The sequence below is a fragment of the Camellia sinensis genome, chromosome 3, assembly GCF_055761805.1.
Source record: "Camellia sinensis isolate YWXY chromosome 3, ASM5576180v1, whole genome shotgun sequence".
Classification (NCBI taxonomy): domain Eukaryota; kingdom Viridiplantae; phylum Streptophyta; class Magnoliopsida; order Ericales; family Theaceae; genus Camellia; species Camellia sinensis.
Window position 1 is genome coordinate 166,833,292 of NC_138963.1, and position 23,023 is coordinate 166,856,314.

Consider the following 23,023-nt stretch of genomic DNA (forward strand, 5'->3'; position numbering starts at 1 on the left):
AAGCTTAAGATTAGTCTGAATGCACACGAGTTAGACCGGACACCCAATTATAAAAAATAAAAAGATAAAAAATATAGGCAGCTCACCTAACAATTTTCCCATCAACTTTTTCCAAAGATGCGAGGAAAAAACTCAATAGGGTCACACATCCAAACATGACTTTTCTTACCAAGTTGACTATTTGCTTCATAGAGCACGATCAATGCCAGATAAGAGCATCTCCAATGGTTTGTCATTGAAGCTACTATTGCCAAATTATGGTAGCAGTTCATAGAAAATCACTTCCAATGGTAAGTTTTAGCGGCTACTATCTTTGGCAAATGCCAAAGCTGCCAAGTCAACTTCAACCAACCGTTTCCTTCCTCCCTTCCTGTCTGATCATCCTTTCCAAACACAGAAGCAATTTTCACCCAAAAATCACAAAATAAAATAAAATAAAATAAGCAAAATTTCTGGGGGGGGGGGGAAACAAAATTGAATAATTTCGAGCAAGCAAGCAACATTTCAAATAGAATCAATTTCAAGCATGCAAGCAAAATTGAACAATTTCAAACAGAAGCAAGCTAGCAAAATTTCAATTTCAGCATTTTCAAGCAAATATATATATATATATATATATATATATATATTAGAAAATAAATAGAGTGAAGTAAAAAAAAAATGCCTGACAGAAATGATATTTTGTAGGGTTGATCTTCTTCGTGTTCTTCAGATGATCTTCTTATTGCTCTTCATTAGGGTTTCGACTGTTAGAGATCCCTCTCTGTTAGTGATGATCATTAGGGTTTCGAACGGAGGGGTTTGATCGTTAGGGTTGGGGTTTCAAAGAGAAATAATGTGAGAGATAAGAGGGTTATGGTGGAGAAGAGGATTGGAGATCGGAGAAGGATCTGAAGGTTTGAGGGTTTGAGATTAGAAGGGTTTGTTGTTGAGGGTTTGATAGTTGCTGTGGTTGAGGGTGGTGGCTGTGGTAATAAACAACGACAGATGATACACAGAAGGAGAGAGTGAGTGAGGAAAACTACAATCAATGAGGGTGAGGGTGACGGAGAGAGAGCAGAGTAAGGGGGTGGTGGTTCTGGAATCAACGAGAGACAAAGTGACAGAGAGATAAGAGAGACAGAGAGATAAGGATCAATCTGGACCGTTAATCCAACGGTGCTATTTTGTCATTGGAAATACAAAAATTGAGCAACGACTCTTTCCCACCCCCCTTCAATTGAGAAATGTTTGAAACAGTTGTTTTTTAGCGGTTATAATTTAAACGGATAAAAAAAAGGTCATATTTTTACTCCCTATAAAACTAAACAACCAATCTCCACTTGAATACATATCATCTTCAATCTACATAATATATATTTTTTTTTGGGTATGTTTTTTGACACAATTAGTATGGAAGGTTCATGAAAAACAAAGAGAGGAAAATTATTCATTAACCAAGAAGATGTGGCAATTTGTAGGGTATGGTGTCAAATTACTAAGGACCCAATTGTTAAGAATTTACAATCTCGTGCTTAATTTTTGAAAATTATTGCTCATTTCAGAATGATCACTCAAGAACACAAGTGTTTATCTCATCTCGATGGGGTGTAATCATGAAATATTATAATAAATTTCGTGAGTGTTTGGCATAAGTCGAAAATCTACACCCAAGCGGGATGTCTCAAGTTGATATAGTAAGATTTCATCTTCATTTATTATGTTAGTGTTTTTTTTTTTTTTTTTTTTTTTTTTTTTTTTTTTTTGTCTCATACAAAAATTAACTAATTAATTAATTAAATATTTTATTGATATAGATGCTTCAAGCAAAACTTTTATACCATCAAGATAAAAACAAACATTTTGCATTTGAACATTGTTGGCCAATGTTGCAAAACAATAACAGGTGGCAAGGTGTAGCTCTTACGAACACAATGAAGTCAAGGATACAGACATCGTTTTCCCCTAATTCAGCCTTCGAATCCCCTATGGATAATTACATTTCTCTTGAAGACGATAATAGTCTAAGTGTTAGTAATAATCCAATCAGTGAGAGTAGTGTCTCTACAAGGGGTAAAAAGACTATGGTTAGGAAATCTGCAGTAGAATTGCTTCAGAAAAGTAAAGTTGTTCAAACTGAAGTCCACAAATATAACAATTTGTTGGAGACATTTAACCAACACATTGCAAAGAAGGAAATGAAAAAAGTTGAAAGAGAAGAAAAAAGGATCCAAGCATTGGAAGAGATGAAAGAACTGGAGATCAACAAGAAAGAACATTTGCATGAGATAAGAGAACTTGAGATCAAAAAAGAAAAACGTTTGATAATGACTACGAACATTTGTCATTTGGACCCTAAGACGAAAGCGTATTACATAATACGCAAAAATAAGGCCTTGTTTGGTTTGGCTTTGGGAAAAAGATTTTGGAGAAAATTTTTGGAAATTTTGTTTTGGTTTGTAATTTTTCTCAAAAAAATTTCAAAATCACTTTCTATTTCCTACACATCAATCAATCACTTTTTCTCTCTCTTCTCTCATTTTCAATCACTTTTTCTCTCACATACATCTACTCAATTACAACAAAATATCAAATCATCCCAAACTCCAAAACTATTTTCAAAATATACAACCAAGCAAACTACAAAAATTTCTAAATTCTTTTCCCAAAATTTTTTTTGAAAACTTATCTCCCAAAGTCAAACCAAACAAGGCCAAGATTTTTGCCAAGTGGTCCGCACATGCCAACAACCCAAATTACTATTTTCCTCTGCCTCCTGATGAATAATTACGGGAGAATGTATTTTTAAATTTTGCAATGTTATTTATTTTTCAATGTAATTTTGAGAATTTTTAATGTAGTTAATAATTGTTTTTTTTTTTTTTGGTGAATAATGGATGATTGTTAGTGGATAGTTGGTGATTGTTTGTTTTTAATATAGTTAATAATTTTTTTTAGTGGTATTTTTTTTGGTGGGGAATTATATTTTAATTTTTTTTCAAAATTTTCAATTATTTTTTTCATTTTTTATATTTGTCTAGTCGGGCATAATATAAATATATAATTTTTTTTACAAACAGTTGAAAAGAATGTCACAAACCCCCCCCCCCCAAAAAAAAAAAAAAAAAAAAACACTAAAAAACCCATATCCAAACAATATGTAACCATTGGAATATCATTTTTATAATTTGACAAAATAGTACTATTTATTATCAAATTATAACAATGACAATATTATTTTAATAAATACCATTAGATGCTCTAACGTAGGCAACATCCATAACAACTATGTGAAAGAACTCAATAGGGTCAATATCTCCCTTATTTATTTATTTTTATATCAGTTTCTGTTTGGTTCTTTGCATGATATTTTAGGACTTTTCTCACCAAGTTGGCTATTTGCTTCATAGAACGCGGTCAATGGCAGATAACATAGGCAACATCCATAACAACGATGGGCTTTTTGGAAAGAGTTAAAAAAAAAAAGAGTTAAAATTCAACTTTTAATTTATTTTGATGGTATCATTTTTTATATTTTATATATTTTTTTAAAAAAATTAATAAAAAATAAAAAATTAAATTTTAATTATTTTTTCAAAATAGGCCGATGTGAAAGATTTCAATAGGGTCAATCTCTATTTTTTTTTTTAATTTATTTTTTTTATATCAGTTTCTATTTGGTTCTTTGCACTAGGGCTGAGCAAGGAATCCGTGAAATCCGTAATCCGATCCAGTCCAGTCCAATCCGATAGGTTTGGATTGATTTTTTGAATCCGTGGTTCGGTTCCGGATTGAAAAATTAAAAATCCGTAGTACACGGATTGGTTCTGGATTGAACCCCACGGTTCCGGATTGGAACCGATCCGGACCGTGTACAAATAGTATATATTTTTATTATACATCCTCCCCTATAGTATCTTCTCTTATTTTATATAAAATCTAAACTCAAACCTAAAACCATAGAATATCTTCTTTTATTACTTTTGTTTGTTAGTTTTTAGTTTTAATTTGTAATGGTCTAAATACTTATGGTGAAACCAGTTTTCTTATGGTTGTTTAAATTCTAGCACAGTATGTCGCTATTATAGAAATAGATGTTGCTATTGTGGAACTAATATAGCGCTATGTTTATATATTTATGAAATTAAAGTGTTATATATATTTTTTTGTTATTTAATTATGTGAATCCGTGGTCCTAAACCGATCCAATCCGTATTTAAACGGATTGGTTCGGATTGGTTCCATGATTTAAACGGATTGGATTGGTTCCAATTTTTCAGGAACCGTAGATGACGGATTGGTCCTGGTTTTACCCCAATCCGGCCCAATCCGAACCATGCTCACCCCTACTTTGCACGATGTTTTAGGACTTTTCTTACCAAGTTGGCTATTTGCTTCATAGAGCGCGGTCAATGGCAGATAACATAGGCAACATCCATAACAACGGTGTGAAAGATTTAACGAAGTTATAAATTACAATATTATTTTGGGAACTTGATTAAAAATTAAATGTTTTGGTTTTTTAGTTTTTTTTAAGTCACATTATTTTTTTATATTTTTTATACATTTTTAAAAAAAAAAAGTCAAAAAATTAATTTTAATTTACTTTCTAAAACAAGCCAAAGCCTACCATCCCAAACCAGCACCTGAAATTTAAGGAATAATATAATGGCTGCAATAATATTTCTTATAATAATTTTGTAACCTTGGTTTTGACAACTCAAAACACAATCATTAGGTAGTAAAACAAAAATAAAAAATAAAATAAAATAAAGTGATTTAACGTTACAATATATTTTTGGAATCCCAATACACCATTGCACTATTACACAAGTTCTTAATTCTCTAGTGTTAAACTATGAAGAGGACTTGACATTATGATTGACTCGTATGAGTTAGCACTTTGATCAGGTAAATTTAAGGACGTAGAATAAGTACTCGGTTTGAACTTAAAAATCACACTCACCTCATTATTATGTCATGTCCCTCATCTTATTTGATTAAATTTTTTAAATTTATTTTTTTGTTTAAATGCGAGTTTAATAAAAGGAAAAATTAGTCTAAGATTCCTCTCCCATTTTTAGTAATGGAAGAGATCCACACTATTATTTTATAATGTCTAAGGTCTTTCAACCCTACACAGAGAAATTTGACTTCTCTCTCTACCAACTTCTCCATTACCGAATCTTGCTCTATCTCTCTCGTCTCTCGAGCAAAACCTCCTTGATGAACAAGATCAGAACTTGTGATGCAACTTGAATATTGATCAAGGTCCAACAGTGCAAGGCGGTCGCTCTCGACGACGTCGGCAGCAGTGACAGTGGTGGAGAAAGCGAAGTTGATGAGGACGAGGGTTTGCTCTTGAAACTGGGGAATTTGTGTACGAAAACGGACGCTTAGAAAGAAGGAATTGGACTCAATGAGGGCTCAAATGTCGATTGCTCCAGCTGATTGCGTCGATCTAGTTAGGTTCGTTTTGGAGGCGATTTCGGAGGTGTTTCCGGTGGATAAGAACTTCATGATCATTTCCTTTCCAGAATTGTCATTAATCTATTCCTCAACATTTTCAAATTAACAGAATTGTCATACTCTTCGGTATGGAGCATTCTCCTCTTTCTCATAAATGCTATTTGTTATCCTCATGAAAGCATCACTCTTATCCTGTTGTCATAACTATATTGGTTAATATGGAAGATATAAAACCACAATAAAAGAAGAAGACAAACAAAACTGAATATAAATTGATTGTGAAGTTCAGTTTTTTTAGCATCAAGATGAGTGACTACTGTAAGGATTATTTATTTTATACACACTCTTATTATACTCCATTGATTTTGGTGGAATAAAAATTTGCAAGTGTCTATCTTCTTCGACCTACTATTTATTTTGCAACATTATGTGCTCTATCCGACCAAGAAAATGACCACCACTCCTAATCCTGATAAGGTAAGCAAGGAGCCACTTCTTAAATCTTCTGATGACACAAATTCAGAAAATGTGTAGCCATTAATTTTGGCTCTGAATATTTTTGTTGTAAAATTTAAAATTTCATGTAAAATTCATCTGATTTGCCCTCTTATATAATCCCTCATCTGTATACAAAGGTACATCATAATGTGAAAATTTGTAGTGATTATGAACAGTGCATTTAGCAAGAACTAGTTGTATTGAAGGATAAAATTAGCTATGAAGCTCTCTCTCTCTCTTTCTCTCTCTCTCTCAATTTAAGGCTGGTGCTGTTGTTTAAATTTTATTTAAATGGTTGCTTGAATTACAGAAGTGTAGTTCTTGATTAGCCAAAGCAAGAGGGTTATCTTGTTAAGCATTTTCAGTGTGAATGATAGAAGTGTAATTATGAGTTTTTTCACTGAAGATCTTGGCAGTTTGTTTTGCTTACTGTGACCCAAGTTGTGTACTGAAATTTTCACTGAGGTCCCTGATTGTTCATCCAGGGTTTTCATTAGAACCTGAGGAGTTTACTTTCTTTTCTAACTTGTGATGTAACTTGAATATTGATTAAGTTTATCTTCTTTTCTAACCATGCTGCTAGAGAAATTAATTTCCAAAATTTCTCTAAAGAGTGGAAAGTATAAGGAAGGCAAGAGAAAAAAATTTCTTTGGAGAGAAAAGAAGACCAGAGAAATTTACAGTGGGAGGTTTAGGAAAGGTCAGAGAAATTAACCAGAGAATTTCTCTGGACCAACCCAGAGAAAATTCAGTCCAAACCAGAGAATTTCTCTAGACCAACCTAGAGAAAATTAGTAAGAACTAGTTGTATTGAAGGATAAAATTAGCTATGAAGCTCTCTCTCTCTCTCTCTCTCTTTTTCTCTCTCGCTCTCTCAATTTAAGGCTGGTACTGTTGTTTAAATTTTATTTAAATGGTTGCTCGAATTACAGAAGTGTAGTTCTTGATTGGCCAAAGCAAGAGGGTTATCTTGTTAAGCGTATTCAGTGTGAATGACTGAAGTGTAATTTTGAGTTTTGTCACTGAAGATCTTGGCAGTTTGTTTTGTTTACTGTGATCCAAGTTGTGTGCTGAAATTTTCAGTGGGAGGTTTAGGGAAAGTTAGATAATTTCTCTGGACCAACCCAGAAAAAATTCAGTCCAAACTAGAGAATTTCTCTGGACCAACCTAGAGAAAATTCAGTCCAAACTACAGAATTGAAAATGTCAATCATGGAAGTCCCAGTAGACTTGAAAATGTCAACAATTGCCATGAAGATCAGTATGGGGCTTTACAAGTGGAAAAAGTAGACAGAAATTGCAATATCTCAGACAACTCCATTGTGGAATCTATATCAGGTGTGGATATATCCCCAGATGATGTTGTAGGAGTCATAGGTCAGAAATAATTCTGGAAAGCAAGAAGAGCTATTGTCCAGTAAGTATCTCTGATTAATCATTACTATGTTCATTTGCTATGGATTAACTATATTGAAATGAAGGAATCATGCATACTATGTGAAGAACAGTGCATTTTTATACCTAAATTTAAATTTAAAGGTTTATAATTGTTCACATGTGCATATCGAGGTGTAGTTTTTTTTACACAATTTTCTTTGAAGCAAAACACTAGTCCTCATTGTTGTCCAGAGAAATTTGGCATTTTCTCTGTGAATTTTCTCTGAAAAATTCTCTGGGAGGTCCAGAGAAATAGAGAAACCTCCCAGAGAAATTCTAGTTCTCTGAAGAGAAATTCTTTCAGAGTTCCAGAGAAATTCTGGGGAGAAATTTCTCTGGATGAGAATTACTCTGGAAAGAAATTTCTCTGGAAAGTCCAGAGAATTTCTCTGGATGAAATTTCTCTGGATTAAATTGAGGGACCTTAGACATTATGAAAATATTTGGTGTCATTTATGCTATAAAATTTTAATACCAAAGACCTTAAAAAAAAATCCCCTTAATAAAAACAAATAAATAAATCATTATGAGAAATGTTCCGATGTGCAAACTTCACCGTATGTAATCTTAATATAAAATTATGTAAGTTGAACACAAATTCGTATAAATTTGTGAAAATTTATACGATTTTATAAATTACATGAATTTGTATTCGACTTGCTCATTTTTGTAATATTACTTATATAAATTCATAAAAACTTAAAATAATTTTATATCAAAATTGCATACTGTAAGATTTTCCAAACTGAACTTACTTCCATTTCTTCATCTTCATAACTTCTATATAAGTTGCTTCCACCTTCGGGAGATACACCCATTACTCAACTCCCCTGTCTCAAACTAAGTACTTATTGCAAAATCCATAGTTTGAAAATATGAAATCCAATCTCTATCTTCCACTTCTGATCCTCATCTTCCATCTTCTTCTTCTTCTTCTTCACCATCAACGAAGTGAGAGCTCTTGATACCAACAACACTGACAGACAAGCCCTCCTCTCTTTCAAACTCCAAATCTCTGACCCTCAAAATCTCCTCTCTGGCTGGAACAACCATACTTCCACTTCTCACTGCACTTGGTTTGGTGTCTCATGCACCACTGATCACAACCAGAGAGTCAACTCAATTCACCTTCCTGGACTCGGCCTCTCCGGAACTCTCTCTCCTCACCTTTCCAACCTCTCTTCTCTTCAAAAACTAAATCTCTCCCAGAACAACTTCCATGGCCAAATCCCAATTGAGCTGGGCTGACTCTCTCTCCTCACCCACTTCATCCTTGCCGAAAACTCCATAACCGGTGCAATCCCGGCTAGCCTATCCCAATGTCACAATCTCAGAGTCATCAATTTGGGTTTTAACAAACTCACCGGTCACCTTCCACCGGAACTCGGTGCTCTGCCAAGGCTGCAAGTTCTTGATGCCTCTGGGAACAATCATACTGGTGTTGTCCCCTCCACATTTGGAAATCTCTTTGCTGTTACTGTTCTTTCCCTGGCAACAAACAATCTCGCTGGTCCAATTCCAAACCAGATTGGCCATCTTTCTAATCTACTCTACTTTCAGCTCTCTGTCAACGAATTTTCCGGTGAATTCCCTCTTTCCATCTTCAACATCTCTTCATTAGTCTATTTATCCGTGGCGCAAAACAATTTTTATGGAAATCTTCCGAGTGATGTGGGGTTTAGTCTTGCCAATATTGAGCAACTTTATCTGGGTCAAAACCATTTTCGAGGATCAATACCCGAGTCATTGTTCAATGCTTCAAGAATTCAAGTCCTTGATCTCCCTACAAATCAATTTCAAGGTTCAATTCCTTTGCTCAGGAATATGAACAGACTGATTCATTTAAATCTGGGTATGAACAATCTCTCTTCAACTACAGAGCAAAACTTCCATTTCTTTGAGTCCCTCTCAAACTGTACCCTATTACAAAACTGTAAATGTAAACAAAACTGTAAATCTAAGGTATAAACACAGCGGATGAAAAATTATGGTCATACCTTTTTCTGCAGAGTCTGAATTGAAAGATCTCATGGGTAAATCACGTGCTTCCTGAATCTGATCAATCAACCCAGCAATGGAGTGATATTACAGAATGAATATCACCTACACTAGTCACAGTGCAAAATGGCTCTTGATCATTGTATTTTGGGAGCGAGTCAGTATATGGGAAAAACATATGACATGCGTTGTTATTCTCTTAATCACTCATATCCCATATTATCAGATATATTGGATAATAATAAATCTATCCATATCAGTTATATCAGATATATAAGATATCTATATCACTTTCCATATCAGTTGATATGATAGATATAGATATCCTGAGTGGTTATCCAAATAGGTTTTGAATTCAAATTCAAACTTATTTAGATAAGGTTCAAAGAAGGGTCAAGCCACATGGGCGCCCAATTTCTAACATTTCTCACTCGCACATGAGTTGGCATGACACTGCCACATCTCTATCTCAATCTCCCAAAAAATGAACAATCTCATACTAGCCACTGCACTTTGCGACTGCTGAGAACACCTGCATGTGGGAGCTCTATACTAGAAACTCAAAATGACCCAGCATAGAGGCATCAACCCAAAAAGAACAGAAATAGTGTCTCATATACCCCAGACGCATCTAATTACACCGGTCTAAAAAACATCTCTAATCCCTCAAAAAGAGCATGTTTGACCCTCTCAATTCTTGCAATATATTTACAGTCAATCCGTCTCTCGTACAGAGCGATGTGAGTTGCCGGCAGTGAATATACAACAGTGGTGTAATACTAGATGATCTTCCCTTTGCCCTCATGCCATTTAGTTTAGGATTGACTGCTTTCCCAGTGATGTCCCTTAAGGCCGAATCATACATGACCGCAGGCAACATACCAAAGTAACAGAACATCAACCCCTTACCTTCTGACATAGTCAAAAGTTACAAAAGGGTACATAAATGAAAGTCATATCAATAATGACACGTAAGACTCACACGGTGAGGAAACAGGGATCCATTCTCTCACTTCATTACTCAGTCGCCAAGCACATACAGTATGAATACATGTTACAGTGGAGTAACTCTTCCAAAAGAGTGACGTCATCCTCGATACACCGTACAGATATTAGTCTAGTCTTTCTAGTGCCTAACCTGAATTCTCTATTTGCTCGCCTTCTAGGTGCCAAATGAGATTTCGCATTTGGCTAATCATAACAGGCACAACATGGAAAGTGCATACTAACATCCATGTTTGGTCTTTAACACGACCTCGTCTTGGTTGTAACCAAGGCGACATGCATAGTGGATTATTTAAGCCTCTCTTGGCTCCAAATAAAAAAAAAAACACTAGTCTCATCCTTGCTCGCTCCCAAGCGCCAAGGGCGATTGCTCGTGTGAGTGAGCCAATCTTGCCTGCTGACATCATCATCTGCTAATCATTATGACACAAACCATAATACTGTCAACATCCCATCATCTCAAAATAAGTGATCGATTTTAAAAAAAAATTTGACCATAGCTTGTGCAATTCTAGATTCCAAACATAAGTCTTATCAGCACCTCTTGCGATAAGTATATACAACGGAATCCACTATGTGCGCCTCACATGAAGTGATTCAAGATCACAATTCTAGATTCCAAACATAAGCCTTATCAGCACCTCTTGCGATAAGTATATACAACGGAATCCACCATGTGCGCCTCACATGAAGTGATTTAAGATCACTACCTTTTGCGTAATAACATCTCTAAAGATATTTTGGTGACCAATTTGCGTTCATTCTTAATGCGCCCAACTAGCGTAGATACGCCCAACTAGCGCATTGAATCTTACAATGAGCAAACTAATATACTACTAGTAAAGCATTTTATCCACAGTCTAATGAGCAAAGTCAATGTCTAAACAACTCAGTTGACCATTTACCAAAGATAACACTTATCATGCCGAATACGCCCACATAGCGTACTTTAGGCTCCCACAACAAAGAAAAGATCAAGGAATATAGGTCATCTGTTTCTCCCAAAGACAATTCGAGGATACACTCAATAGCTAAGGCTCTGGCTTTTACCGATAGGTAAGTCAATGGGTTTGCAATTTTGCATCTAGAATTATTCTAGGATATTCCTTATGTAAGTCATCGAAGACAAAACAGGAATTCTCCCAAAACAATCCCTAAGGATCATACATCCGAGCATATAAATTACATCACCCATGTCCATCATATCTAAAACAGAGGACTGCCCACCCTAGGTTGTGACAACCCTATAAATTCCTGGCTCATAATGACTAAGTAAGGAAAAACTTCTTTTGGACCATTGATCATGCCTCAGGGGTCTTCATCGATCATCGTTGGCCTATCATGGCTTAACGAAATCTAAGAACCACTATTTGGATAACTGTTTTAAGCTGTAAAAGATTTATTGGAACTAGCAACGTTTTTGCGCTCCTAACTTCTCACCATAAAAGCAGAAGGTAAATCTCTATGGATCTACTTATCCAATTCTCTAACGAGAAAGTTGGGTCACAATGTCCACAAATCAATGTTCCGAACTTATGTCAATCATAGCCTAAGTCAAAATAACCTCATTCCCTAGGAGGAAGTCTTCTCATGGTCTACACTTTCCTCAATGGTGCGACTTTTCGGTATCTAGCGAGCTTTATGCTTCAACAATGACTATCCAAATTACGCATAACTTTAGAACAGTTTCGCGTCATAATGGAAAGTCAACCAAATTATAGAAATGGTTAATCCTCAAAGACTTTGTCTTAAACTGCGCAACATTAATCCACTTTCTAAAAATATGGGATTAAAGCCTTTGGCATTATCCTAGGCTCTCTATCATCTTGCGGAGCAATCATGAATGTTTCCCTCTCAATCACCCAATGATGACGTGGAAAATTTTCACAATTGCTACCACACAACTAAAAATGTAGAGTATTCTTCTCTAACGGATTAATCCATTAGTAGGCACATCACTCCCACTGTCCCTAGGATATTGGAAATTTTTTTCCATTCTCAACTAGGCTACATAAAGCGCTATGCTTAGAATTCTCTATCTTATAGAGTTCCAAAACTCTATTCACGTCACCTTTACTAAGAAAACTTTATGTGACTTAGTTACACTACCACAAAGCTGCTTACCTATATGCACATGACCCGGAGGGTTTACATGACCGCATACAATAATGCGCCACACGACCCTTTGTGTTTACAAGACAGCATACAATAATGCACTATAGAACCCTAGGTCTTAACTTCGTAATCTTATGAGAAGTAAAATAAAGATAAGCTGCTTAACGGTTACAGATCGCCCATAAATGGCTCTCCGCTAACCCGTTACTCAAATGGAGTATAAAATCTGATATGGAGGGCACTTAGTTAGGGATATAGGCAACAAACTAGTGCAATTCCCAATTAAGAAACATTTTGCGCCATTATCCACCTAACATTAACAATATTTAATTCCTTATCTCTACTATACCATTGTGTTGTTGAGTACTAGGAATAATCAATTTTCTAAGCATCCATCTCTCTTCACAGAGTTTTCTAAAATAACTCAAATAGATACTCGCCACCTTGGTCAAAACTAAAAGTACGAAAGCTATTATCTAATTGATCTCAACCTCATATGTGCAATGTCAAAAATCATCTCAAAACTTTTGACTTATGGGAGATCAAATAGTCTTGACTCAGATGCGTATCGTAATCTATAAATGTGTCGAGATTGAGGCTTAGCTATCATACCCTTATACATATCTAGTCACAACTATTATAGTGGACTAAATGCGCCAATACAAATGACCTTCTACGGTTTTCCTACTTACTTGTGCGCAACCATTGCGAACAAAGTTACACATTCATATGAGAGCAGGATGTCACAAGCGAGTGGGCCCGAGAAGGCCTACTCAAACCATCGTGTCATCATCTCATTAATGTGATTAAGTATAATAAGCCACCGGTTCATGACCAATGTCATAAACTAATTCCAATCATCTTAATGTGTGAGTTCTCGAAGATAAGTTTAAAAAAGGTTTAGGCCCAACTAGGTAATGACTCAGGACTAATTTATATTCATTAGATCATAAAAGGATGTCATGGGGATATCAAGTGCGCCTAAGTTGCAAATTTAACTAGTAAGTGCTAATCCCCTGCACCTTCAAGTCAATTTTATTCTCCATACACTTTAATGCACCTAATTGAAAGATGACGATACTCCTCTTGCCATCTCTGTTTCTCGCTTCATAGTTACTTGCAATTAATTCTACTATTTACAAGAAGGAGAGAATAAGCTATTAATTTATGACAGCTCCTGAAGTAACTTAAGTGTGAATTAGGCTAAAAAGTCTAATTCAACACAATGCTCTCACAAGCGATGCGTCAAATTCTTAGAGTCATAACAACCTTATCGGCCTTGACCTTTTCATTACTATGCTGCAACGTTTGCGCTTAGTGGTAAACGTTATTCAAAACATTAGCCTAGCTAAGGAATTATACAAAGAAGCACCTCCTCATGTCTCACACTCGAGTGTGGAAACAGTAAGTGTCCAGACTAAGACAAGTTGGCAATGCTAATAGATTTCGCAGCCACTTGGCACTAATCTTTTCACTTAGTGTTAATAGATTATGCAGCTTCTAAGCGCTAATCTTTTCACTTAGTGTTAATAGATTTTGCAGCTTCTAAATGCTAATCTTTTCACTTAGTGTTAATAGATTTTGCAGCTTCTAAGCGCTAATCTTTTAACTTCACGTGATATTTCAACGTACATTATTATAGTGCATGAAATTTTGCTCCATCCACTCCCAATGATTGGGTAGAGAGCAAAACACTGTTCATACTAGCTATTCGTCTTACACTTAATGACACATTTATTTAAGCTCGCATTTATTGGATGACGTGACTCTTGAATGTTACTTCATCCAATGATGTAACATTATTTACAAGTCAAATTACAAAGTCAATCCGCACAGCTCAATAGTCAAGATCATATACAGATCTATTGAGGGCTTACTAATTTCATAACTCCAAAACTCGCCAACCAAAACTACGTAGCGTGCCGCTAACCATAGCGCACACATTAGTTTTTATTATGCCAAACAAGCCAACAAAACTATGGCGACTTTGAGTCATGTTTTCTTACTTTGGCTTAATTAAGGCTTGACCTAAAGTCTCCAAGACTTTTGCTCTTCTAAAGAATGGGATTACATTGTTCACATTTGAACATCTTTACTAAGTCTAGGTCAACCAATTAACTTCCATAAGCTAAGTCAATTTAGAGAGAAATTCGCATTGAGATTAATTTGATTAGCATAATATAATTTTGCCACAAAAATCTAAATTAAATAGTGGCAATATTACACAAGCCGCAAGATCGAAAATCCGCTATGCTCGTAATCATCTCTTGCGCCATAGGTGACAATTATCCAAAATTTAATTTAATTTATGCGCAAAATATTGGTTTTCAGGAGTTAATCTACAAAGATTTCTCGCAACTGAATAACCTCCCACTCACTATGGCATGTTTAAAAGTATGATAAAAAAATTCTATTTCCATACAATAGCATCATAATGTAGATTCACAATCAATACATGCTATGTTACATTTAATAACATAATTAAAATAAAAAAAACAATTAATCATACTATTCTAATTATAACATATTAGAAACTCTAGGCAAAAAACAACAATATGCTGTATTTAATATTCAAATCATGCCATAACAGAAAGTATACCACTTCTGAAATTTTCTGGTATTTTTTGAAATTTTAAATAACTAATAAACACACATAAAATTAGAAATAAATATTCTAGAATCTGGTAAAATGCAATAACTATACCAGTAAATAGTAAACTACAACAGTAGTCTACAATAAAAAATTCAGCCATATAAACTTAATCATGCAATACCAGATGCCTTTTAAACCAGAAATAATGAATTATTATTTCAGGAAAAATATTTCTTATTTTCATAAAATTTTGAAAATTTTACAGAAGATAGAAAATTTAATTCTGAGTCTAACGATCCCAACCACGTTTAAAACAAAGCTATAACGAATTAATTATGACAATTTAACGCGATTCAGAATTAAAAACAAAACAAACAGTGCCTTATGCATCAGTAGCCAAGCCAGCCAAGTCGGCGGAGGAAAAACGGCGTGGCTCAGCGCGCGTCTCGGTGTACGGCTCAGCGCGCGGCTTAGCACGCAGCGCACGTGTGTGGCGCGGAGGGCGTGCGCGTGGAAAGTGCGGAACATCGCGCGCGTGGCAGCGCGTCTCAGCGCTCGGAGGCACGTGAGAGCATGTGACAGCGCATGGCAGCGCGTGTCCGCCGCTGACAGTGTCATCTGGAGCGTGAGGCACACCCGCCGCCTTCCAGGGTGTTTTCTGGTCCGATTTCGGTACTCCCAAACTCCATTTTTCACAACAAAAAACATTTATGGCATTAAAAATAACATTTAATGAACATAAAAATGAAGACATCTTCCTCCTTTATTAATATTCATGCATATATCATGTATATATATTTATATAAAAATATACACATATTTTAATGCATAAAAATAAACACGAAAAATACCCATATTCACTCTGATACCAATGTAAATCTAAGGTATATACGCACCGGATGAAAAATTATGGTCATACCTTTTTTCTGCACAGTCTGAATTGAAGGATCTCGTGGGTAAATCACGTGCTTCCTGAATCTGATCAATCAACCTAGCAATGGAGTGATATTACAGAATGAATATCACCCACACAAGTCACAGTGCAAAATGGCTCTTGATCGTTATATTTTGGGAGAGAGTCAGTATATAGGAAAAACATACGACATGCGTTGTTATTCTCTTAATCACCCATATCCCATATTATCAGATATATTGGATAATAATAAATCTATCCATTTCAGTTATATCAGATATATCAGATATCTATATCATCTATCCATATCCGTTGATATGATAGATATAGATATCCTGAGTGGTTATCCAAATAGGTTTTGAATTCAAATTTAAACTTATTTGGATAAGGTTCAAAAGGTTCAAAGAAGGGTTCAGTCACATGGGCGCCCAATTTCTAACAAGAACCTCATACTCAATTCCAACCAACTGTCCGGTGAACTTCCCGCTTCACTTGCAAACTTGTAGGCTGCTCTAATACGCTTTTGCATCGACGACAATCTCTTTACTGGTAGTTTCCCAATAGGAATTGAAAAGTTCCAAAATCTCATCAGCTTGTCCATGGAAAAGAACTTTCTCACAGGTCTGTTACCACCCTCCATCGGGGCACTTCACAAACTACAACGTTTTTCTGTACACCGAAACAAGTTCTTTGGTGAAATTCCTGATGTCTTTGGCAATCTCACCGAGCTTTTTCAACTCACAATGCGAGCAAACGAATTCTCTGGAAAAATTCCCACTAGTATAGGTTGATGCCAGAGACTAACTGTGCTAGTTCTGGCTTGGAACAGTCTTGTTGGGACTATTCCAATGGAGATTTTCAGGCTTCCCATTCTAAATTATTTGTATTTAGAACGAAATTCTTTGAATAGTTCACCTCCTGTTGAGCTTGGCAGCATGACCAAGCTTGAATTCATGGATATTTCTGACAACTGGTTATCTGGAAATTTACTAGAAACAATTCAAGCCTGCATAAGCAAGCGTTCTCTAAATGTGTCGAGAAACCATTTAACCGGTTTCATTCCAAAGTCAGTGGGGAAACTAGTAGCACTAGAAAGTCTGGACCTCTCTTTAAACAGTCTGTCAGGTTTAATACCTGAGGATTTAGAGAAACTTTTGGCTTTGAAAAGATTAAACCTATCTTTTAATGACTTGGAAGGACAAGTTCCTAGAAATGGTGTCTTCATTAACCTTGGATGGGATTCATTCCAGGGGAATTCCAAGCTCTATGGAAATGACCAAGATGCTGCTCAAAGGCTAAAAGTCCCGTGTGTACCACACGAGAGAAATCGAATAGACATTTGTTACTTAAGATCATCATTGTGTTGGTCAGTTCCATAGTTTTCATGTCTGCAATGTTCTTGATATGGGTATTAATTTTCCTGAAGAAAAAGAAAATGCACAGAGGCATATCTTCGCCTTCAATCAAGGGGTTGCCACCAAAGATATCTTACTCTGATATCCAGCTTGTTACAAATGGTTTTGCAGCAGACAATTTGGTTGGAAAAGGAAGCTTTGGGTTGGTTAATAAAGGAGTGTTTGGCATGACCACCATGGCCGTAAAGGTTATTGACTTGAAACAGAGCAAAGCTTTGAAGATCTTCAATGCAGAATGTGAAGCTTTGAGGAATATTCGACACAAAAACCTTGTGAGAGTTATCACCTCGTGCTCTAGCATTGATCATAGAGGTGGTGAATTCAAGGCCTTGCTTATGGAATTCATGTCTAATGGAAACCTAGATAAATGGTTGCACCCAAAAGAGTCTGATCAATCACAGAGGAATCTGAGTTTAACCCAAAGATTTGATATAACCATAGATGTAGCTTTTGCCATAGATTGTCTCCACCATGACTGTAAACCACCCGTTGTCCATTCTGATCTGAAACCTCCAAATGTCCTCTTCGATGAGAATTTGGGGGCTCATGTTGGAGATTTTGGATTGGCAAGGTTTCTTAATCCAAATTCACCAAAGAAGATAAGCAGCACAATTGGGCTAAAGGGCTCAATTGGTTACATTCCTCCAAGTACCAACAAACACTAATACTTCTTATTTATTTATTTATTTTTAATTTTTTTTTTCTATGAAACAAGAAATGCTTACAATGGTATATAAGTCTAATTTGCTTTTGTTTTTGATGTTGTTTCATGAAAAATCTAGAAATCCCCTAGATGCTGATTTGTGATTATGTATCAATTTTAAGCAGTACATAACAATCCCAATCAAACAATCATGCCAAATTGACATAATGATTTTACGTGAAAAAATCACAATTGGACACCTCCAATTGTGATAAAAAAATCACGGGCAATAACCACAAAACCATCCACTAAGAAGATATAAAGGAATTACACAGGTATATTCTCAATTACCTAGCGAATCCACGCCCGAATTGAACCAACCTCTATGTGTCTCTTCCAACCCTGTCTTCACCTCAGAATTGTCTTGACGATGAGCCACTCCAGAATTCACCAAAGCTTCAGGCTCGAATTCTTCAGAATCCACCGAAGAACAACTCTCTCTTTTATGTAGAACAAACAAATAATCGTTTGATGTGTACTCTTTAAACCATGAGTTGAATACTCAATCAAAATATCAAAGAAAACTAGCAAAATATCCTCAGATATAAACCCTAGAACCCAAGAAGAAGATCTAGAGAAGTAATCCTAAAATCTGACTGAATCACGTACTTATAGAAATCTGAATCGCGATGCTCGCTCGAGCGAAGGCTCTCTCGCTCGAGCGAGGAACCAAAAACGCGTGTTTTCCATAAGTGGCTTCGCTCGAGCCACGAACCTTTCGCTCGAGCGTACATTCATCTCTTTCAGGTTTTTACACAGACGCAGCCTTCGCTCGAGCAAGGACTTCTTTGCTTGAGCGAGCAAGGGTGGACAGGTAACTTTGAATGCAATTTTGCATTTTGCTTTGAGGACGCTACCCTCGACCCCGTCATGGCGCTGCCCTGGACTCGCCAAGGGGCGCTGCCCCTTGGACCCCCGCGAGCTGGCCGGGCAGCTCGATCCCCCATCATAATCAACGAAGTGGCAATCTTGAAAGCATTAACATCACAAACTTCTCTGCAAGGCACAATTCGGGTTGGATTCGCATCTAAAAACTCATAGCCTTACTGAAATAAAAAGTGCGAAAATAAGTACAACTGAAAGGAGTTTTGTCAAACGGGATTGCCAAGAATAAAAACCTAACATTTCAGAGTATGGTTGGAGAAGCAATGTCTCAACCAGTGGGGATGTCTACAGTTTCGGTGTCCTGCTTCTTGAGATGTTTACAGGAAAGAGACCTACTGATGAGATGTTTAAGGATGGTCTAGACCTCAATAAGTTCGCATCGACAATGCAACAGAATCAAGTTTTGAAGGTCATCGGTGCTAGGCTTTTCGAGTATAACAATGACTTGTCAGAGGGTAACATGAGCACTTATAGCTCTTCAATTGGTGGTGGAGATAACAGCATCACAAGTAATGCTAGTAAAATTGAACGGTGTCTAGCAGCTGTGATTAGAGTTGGTTTGTCTTGTGCAGCTGATTCAGCCGGTGATCGTCTCACCATGAGAGAAACCTTGGCAAAGTTGCATGAAATCAAGAAAGTCCTGGGATAGCAAGTCAATTTTGTTTTCTTATAGATGTTGTGCAATTAAGTTTGTTTTGCTTTTTTAGTGTTGAACAATCAAAATTCTTTTGTAGCTTGCCAGGCTAATATAATGTATCCGAAACAAAATCTACCTCTATTACAAAATGAATCATAGTTATATAGAATCATAGATTTGCATGAATTCTTTGCAAACTAAATATATATGGGTTCTATCAATGTTCATTTTAAGCATGTATAAAGTTGGGAGATTGCCATGTGATCTGCACAACATGTCCAAATTTTAGAAGCCACTACAATTCCTTTAAATACTCCAAAATGAGAGATGAATACATAGACATGTTTATGCCATCTGCATTACAAACTAAACTAGATAATAAAGAATTAAAATCAAACAAAGAAAATTTTAAAATATGCTCCTGCAACACAAAACATACTTACAAATGTCAGTGGTTCTAAACAAATTAACATTGGATATTGCTAACAAATGAACTCTTTAGTGAGGATAAACAAATTCCCATGTTTGGAAACATTGACTTCATGATTATTGTTTAGTTACATAAACTACGTCACCGCTGTGAAAATACATATATATATATATACACATATATCACTGTGAAGGGGCTAAATGTGAAATGGGTCGGGTCCAAGCCTTGGGCCGGCCCAATCCACTGAAGTCCGAATCCAAGTGGGCTGGAAGAGTATATGGCAAACCAGTTAAGCCCAACTTCATGATCAACAGTCCATCCAAGTCCTCAAGCACTTGGGCTCAACCCGCAGTGGAAAGGCTAGTCCAGCCGTGGTGTTAGGCTGGGCCGAGCTGCGAGACTGAATCTATGGGCCGAACAGAAAATAGACCGAACCCATACAAAGATATCCAAATGGACCAGCCCATCTCCACGAATGATCTTGTAAAAGGCCGAGACAAGGCATAATGATGCCGAGCCGAGGCGCATCGGTACCGAGCTGAGGAAACCTCGCAGGGAAACGTGGAAGTTGTGAATGTGTGCATGTGCAAGTTACCACCTCAGTTGGTCCCCCACACCTAGAATCACGGAAGTTATTGAACCAAAAGAATGTGGTTTGTTATCAGCATGACTACAATAAGTATATGTATTCAATGGTAACTACCAGGTGGTCCCCCCCACCATGGGCAATGCTAAAAAGACACCTGGCAGCATCCAAGCTCTATGAACCCACCTTGAGAAACAAGCAAGGAACAACATATATATACAACATGAACTTCACATTGAAGGTAACTGAACAATTCCAAGTAAAACTACAAACTCAACTCAATATACCTTTTTTCTCCGATCACTAATTCCCACACCGAAGGGGTTATTCGGCCAACCCCGGCCGGGCAGCTCTAACGGTGCTTCTTGTGGCAGGAACCTCAGTTCCTGGATAGTCTAACCGAGTGCAAGGCCTCGATCCACTTTCATCTAGTGCGGAATCTGGTACGCACAATTGGTGCGGTGAGCATGGAACACTTCATCTCTGAGCTCTGCACTTAGTTTCGGCGATGGGGATTGAGGGCATTCCACCTTCGACACATACTCCACAGATAGAGAAGACGAAGGACAAAGGTTTGGCACTCCCAACAGTCCCGGAGGAACAAACTGGAAACAATAATCGAACTCCTGAATCCGTCGAGCATCGATTACCCTTCGCTGGAGGTTCTTCTCATCATTTTCTTCTGGAAAAGGATTATAGAGATCAAATCATAGACTCTATGGGGATGGAGATATAGGAGTTGAAAGCCCAGCTTAAGAGGGTGTTGGGCGATCCGACGAAAAAGAAGACGGAAACGGAGCCCTCTCGTTTGTGACAGAGGAGCTCATCCAGAGAGCCACCAGTAAAAAAGTTCCCCAGAAACGAGTCTGGGCAACAAAGCCAGCCTATCCCAGTACAGAGTGAGGCAGCAAGCAGTCACACACGCGAGTCACGCCGGAGAAAGGCCAAGAGGCAGAAGACAGTTAGCCAACAGACTGACTACCCTCCTCAGGACCTTCGTACTTGGTTGATTGGATATAGGCTGAACGAACAACATCGGGATCATCTGGACCGTACTGTTCACCAAAGAGAACACCGAGCGTTGGATAGGCTCGTCTCTTCGTCATTCTCCCCGGAGATTGAGACCATGAGACCTCCAAAGAAATTCACCCCACCAAAGTTCACTTCATACGACGGACAGTCGAACCCGCTGACACATATTAGCCATTATAGACAGATGATGTCCCTATGGAACCGAGATGAGGCACTAATGTGTAAAGTCTTCTCGTCCAGCTTGGGAGAAACCACACTTTGATGGTTCGATCGTCTCCCTGCTGGATTGATCCATGCCTGGAAGCAGCTCTCCGAAGAGTTCCTAGCCAGGTTCGTCTCCAACATTAAGATCCCGAAGGATCCGGATACACTGTTCGGTCTCCGAAAAGAGCAGGAGGAAACGCTGCGCAATTATGCAAGGAAGTACTAGGAAAAGTACAATGACCTGGAGGAAAATGTGTGCAGCGAGCAGATGGCCGTTATGTCCTTCAAACATGGTCTGCGCCCAGAAAGTAAGCTGAGACAATCACTTACCAAGCGCCCGGCCACAGCTTTGAAAGATTTGCGTGCCAGGATTGAGCAGTACGCTCGCCTCGAAGACGATCAGATCCCTATCGAGGTAGCGCCAGCAGAACAAACAGCTCGGCACAAGAAGAGAGCAGATCGAGGAGAACACCGAGGGATTGCAGTGAATGAAGTGGATAAGTTCAAATCCCACGAAGCCGTTGTGACTGTATTCAAAGAGCCAATTTATCGAATCCTGGAAAAGATCAAGAGAGAGCCCTTCTTTGTTTGGCCGCCGAAAATGTTGGGAGATTCAGCTCGGCGCAATCAGAAGCTCAGATGCACCTACCACCAAGACAGAGGGCACATGACTCAGAACTGCAGGGCACTGAAGCAACACTTGGAAGACCTAGTGGCAGCTGGACACCTAAGGGATTACATTGACCACGATAAGGAAGTGACCGAACCGGGGAACCCACCACCAGAACTGAATGTTGAGCACCCACCTCGGTTGATAATAAATGTGATCCACGGGACAGTGACTTAGGAATCTGATGAGGCACTGAAAGAAGAGATCGCTAAGGCTGTGCAAATTCAGCGGGTCATGTCAGTGGAGCTTGCATCGAAAAAGGTACGTACAGTACCTAAATCCCCATTGTGCACTATTTCATTTACTAGCAAAGATTTAGAAGGCATACAACACCCACATACTGATGCATTAATTATAACTGTGGGAATTGGGAAATGGTTTGACGTAAAATGAGTCCTGGTAGATCAAGGCAGTGCAGCAAACATATTGTATTATGATTTGTTCAGAAAGCTTG

General features: G+C 37.4%; 1 pseudogene; it reads left to right on the forward strand.

The window, feature by feature from the left end:
- Positions 1-1,913: 1,913 nt before the first annotated feature.
- LOC145822001 (uncharacterized) lies at positions 1,914-19,893 on the forward strand (annotated as a pseudogene).
- The last annotated feature ends 3,130 nt before the right edge of the window (positions 19,894-23,023 follow it).